The following is a 4,886-nucleotide window of genomic DNA, read 5'->3' as shown; positions in this document are numbered from 1 at the left end:
TCTTCCTCCTCCTCCTCCTCCTCCTTCTCCTCCTCCTCCTCCCCCTCCTCCTCCTCGTCCTCCTCCTCCTCTTCCTCCTCGTCCTCTTCCTCCTCCTCTTCCTCCTCCTCCCCCTCCTCCTCCTCGTCCTCTTCCTCCTCCTCCTCCTCCTCCTTCTCCTCCTCCTCCTCCCCCTCCTCCTCCTCGTCCTCCTCCTCCTCTTCCTCCTCGTCCTCTTCCTCCTCCTCCTCCTCCTCCTCCTCCTCCTCCTCCCCCTCCTCCTCCTCGTCCTCCTCCTCCTCTTCCTCCTCGTCCTCTTCCTCCTCCTCTTCCTCCTCCTCCCCCTCCTCCTCCTCGTCCTCTTCCTCCTCCTCCTCCTCTTCCTCCTCCTCCTCGTCCTCCTCCTCCTCCTCCTCCTCCTCCTTCTCCTCCTCCTCCTCCCCCTCCTCCTCCTCGTCCTCCTCCTCCTCTTCCTCCTCGTCCTCTTCCTCCTCCTCTTCCTCCTCCTCCCCCTCCTCCTCCTCGTCCTCTTCCTCCTCCTCCTCCTCCTCCTTCTCCTCCTCCTCCTCCTCCTCCTCCTCCTCCTCCTCCTCCTCCTCCCCCTCCTCCTCCTCGTCCTCCTCCTCCTCTTCCTCCTCGTCCTCTTCCTCCTCCTCCTCCTCCTCCTCCTCCTCCTCCTCCTCCTCGTCTTCAGGGCGTGACAGCGCCTGAAGACGAGGAGGTTTCCTTGAATCACCTCTGGGCTTCTCGTAAATCTGCTTCTTCTCTTTTTATCTTTCATCCGACCATCAATCAGTCACTCACTCCTCGCCGCTGGTCATTCACGCCGTCAGCTCTTCTCACGCAAACCGCCACCTCTAAAAGAGTTTCTGTTCATTCACTGATTCATTTAAAATCATGTCGTCTCACTTTGATCCTGCTGAAACTAAACTATACTCATCACTCACTCATTAATACATTATATACTCACTCATTAATACATTATATATTCACTCATTACTCTTTAATACATTATATATTCACTCATTACTCTTTAATACATTATATACTCACTCATTATTACATATATACTCACTCATTAATACATTATATACTCACTCATTAATACATTATATACTCACTCATTAATACATTATATACTCACTCATTATTATATTATATACTCACTCATTAATACATTATATACTCACTCATTAATACATTATACACTCACTCATTAATACATTATATATTCACACTCATTAATACATTATATATTCACTCATTACTCTTTAATACATTATATACTCACTCATTAATACATTATATACTCACTCATTAATACATTATATACTCACTCATTAATACATTATATATTCACTCATTTAATACATTATATACTCACTCATTAATACATTATATACTCACTCATTAATACATTATATACTCACTCATTAATACATTATATACTCACTCATTAATACATTATATACTCACTCATTAATACATTATATACTCACTCATTAATACATTATATATTCACTCATTACTCTTTAATACATTATATACTCACTCATTAATACATTATATATTCACTCATTAATACATTATATACTCACTCATTAATACATTATATATTCACTCATTACTCTTTAATACATTATATACTCACTCATTAATACATTATATACTCACTCATTAATACATTATATATTCACTCATTAATACATTATATACTCACTCATTAATACATTATATATTCACTCATTACTCTTTAATACATTATATACTCACTCATTAATACATTATATATTCACTCATTACTCTTTAATACATTATATACTCACTCATTAATACATTATATACTCACTCATTACTCTTTAATACATTATATACTCACTCATTAATACATTATATATTCACTCATTACTCTTTAATACATTATATACTCACTCATTAATACATTATATATTCACTCATTACTCTTTAATACATTATATATTCACTCATTACTCTTTAATACATTATATACTCACTCATTATTACATTATATACTCACTCATTAATACATTATATATTCACTCATTAATACATTATATACTCACTCATTAATACATTATATACTCACTCTTTAATACATTATATATTCACTCATTAATACATTATATACTCACTCATTATTACATTATATACTCACTCATTAATACATTATATACTCACTCATTAATACATTATATATTCACTCATTACTCTTTAATACATTATATACTCACTCATTAATACATTATATACTCACTCATTAATACATTATATACTCACTCATTAATACATTATATACTCACTCATTAATACATTATATACTCACTCATTAATACATTATATACTCACTCATTAATACATTATATATTCACTCATTACTCTTTAATACATTATATACTCACTCATTAATACATTATATATTCACTCATTAATACATTATATACTCACTCATTAATACATTATATATTCACTCATTACTCTTTAATACATTATATACTCACTCATTAATACATTATATACTCACTCATTAATACATTATATATTCACTCATTAATACATTATATACTCACTCATTAATACATTATATATTCACTCATTACTCTTTAATACATTATATACTCACTCATTAATACATTATATATTCACTCATTACTCTTTAATACATTATATACTCACTCATTAATACATTATATACTCACTCATTACTCTTTAATACATTATATACTCACTCATTAATACATTATATATTCACTCATTACTCTTTAATACATTATATACTCACTCATTAATACATTATATATTCACTCATTACTCTTTAATACATTATATATTCACTCATTACTCTTTAATACATTATATACTCACTCATTATTACATTATATACTCACTCATTAATACATTATATATTCACTCATTAATACATTATATACTCACTCATTAATACATTATATATTCACTCATTACTCTTTAATACATTATATATTCACTCATTACTCATTACATTATATATTCACTCATTATTACATTATATACTCACTCATTAATACATTATATAATCACTCATTAATACATTATATACTCACTCATTAATACATTATATACTCACTCATTAATACATTATACACTCACTCATTACTCATTAATACATTATATACTCACTCATTAATACATTATATACTCACTCATTAATACATTATATACTCACTCATTATTATATTATATACTCACTCATTAATACATTATATACTCACTCATTAATACATTATACACTCACTCATTATTATATTATATACTCACTCATTATTATATTATATACTCACTCATTAATACATTATATACTCACTCATTAATACATTATATACTCACTCATTATTATATTATATACTCACTCATTATTATATTATATACTCACTCATTAATACATTATATACTCACTCATTAATACATTATATACTCACTCATTAATACATTATATACTCACTCATTATTATATTATATACTCACTCATTAATACATTATATACTCACTCATTATTATATTATATACTCACTCATTAATACATTATATACTCACTCATTAATACATTATATACTCACTCATTAATACATTATATACTCACTCATTATTATATTATATACTCACTCATTAATACATTATATACTCACTCATTATTATATTATATACTCACTCATTAATACATTATACACTCACTCATTAATACATTATATATTCACTCATTAATACATTATATATTCACTCATTACTCTTTAATACATTATATACTCACTCATTATTACATTATATACTCACTCATTAATACATTATATACTCACTCATTAATACATTATATATTCACTCATTACTCTTTAATACATTATATACTCACTCATTAATACATTATATACTCACTCATTAATACATTATATACTCACTCATTAATACATTATATACTCACTCATTAATACATTATATACTCACTCATTAATACATTATATACTCACTCATTAATACATTATATATTCACTCATTACTCTTTAATACATTATATACTCACTCATTAATACATTATATATTCACTCATTAATACATTATATACTCACTCATTAATACATTATATACTCACTCATTAATACATTATATATTCACTCATTAATACATTATATACTCACTCATTAATACATTATATATTCACTCATTACTCTTTAATACATTATATACTCACTCATTAATACATTATATATTCACTCATTACTCTTTAATACATTATATACTCACTCATTAATACATTATATACTCACTCATTACTCTTTAATACATTATATACTCACTCATTAATACATTATATACTCACTCATTAATACATTATATACTCACTCATTAATACATTATATACTCACTCATTAATACATTATATACTCACTCATTACTCTTTAATACATTATATACTCACTCATTAATACATTATATATTCACTCATTACTCTTTAATACATTATATACTCACTCATTAATACATTATATACTCACTCATTAATACATTATATACTCACTCATTAATACATTATATATTCACTCATTACTCTTTAATACATTATATACTCACTCATTAATACATTATACACTCACTCATTAATACATTATATATTCACTCATTAATACATTATATACTCACTCATTAATACATTATACACTCACTCATTAATACATTATATATTCACTCATTACTCTTTAATACATTATATACTCACTCATTATTACATTATACACTCACTCATTAATACATTATATATTCACTCATTACTCTTTAATACATTATATACTCACTCATTAATACATTATATACTCACTCATTATTACATTATATACTCACTCATTAATACATTATATACT

The sequence above is a fragment of the Sebastes fasciatus genome, assembly GCF_043250625.1.
Source record: "Sebastes fasciatus isolate fSebFas1 chromosome 13 unlocalized genomic scaffold, fSebFas1.pri SUPER_13_unloc_1, whole genome shotgun sequence".
Lineage (NCBI taxonomy): Eukaryota > Metazoa > Chordata > Actinopteri > Perciformes > Sebastidae > Sebastes > Sebastes fasciatus.
The sequence above is the reverse complement of the archived record's forward strand: the minus strand, read 5'-3'. Positions refer to the sequence as shown.